This window comes from Penaeus monodon, chromosome 34 (genome assembly GCF_015228065.2).
Source record: "Penaeus monodon isolate SGIC_2016 chromosome 34, NSTDA_Pmon_1, whole genome shotgun sequence".
Taxonomy (NCBI): domain Eukaryota; kingdom Metazoa; phylum Arthropoda; class Malacostraca; order Decapoda; family Penaeidae; genus Penaeus; species Penaeus monodon.
The window spans coordinates 9,019,856-9,020,234 of NC_051419.1; the positions used below are offsets into that span (position 1 = coordinate 9,019,856).

Here is a 379-nt window from a genome sequence, read left to right on the forward strand (position 1 = left end):
ATTGGACAACTTAGCTCTCCCTTGTACCATGCGTACATGTTTGTCCATGTTTGATGCCAATGTTTTATGTGTATGTGCGTCCGCGTTTTATGTATTCGCCGTGTGCGCGCGTGTATACGAACCCCGCTGCCGCGTCTCAGGCTCCGCAGCGCCGCATTCCAGGTAACCCGACCACTTCCCAGCTGCCGCGTCAGTGCCACGCAGCTGTTCCAGGCTCTCGGGGGTCGTGCGGCACGGCCTTGGTGGCTTGGCGGCAACTGCGGGAACGGACTGCCGACGCACGCGTTATAGGGGGGAGGGGAGGGTGCTTACCACGAAGAGGATGTCCGGGGTGGGGAGGGGGGAGGGAGAGGGGAAGCGGGGAAGAAGTGGTGGAAAG

The 379-nt window shown here is 61.2% G+C and overlaps 1 protein-coding gene across 1 annotated transcript in view; it reads left to right on the forward strand.

Annotated features, from left to right (window-relative positions):
* Positions 1–379, forward strand: part of LOC119594807 (basement membrane-specific heparan sulfate proteoglycan core protein-like) — a gene marked incomplete at its 5' end in the record, with an annotated part of 219,836 nt that overhangs the window by 51,030 nt on the left and 168,427 nt on the right.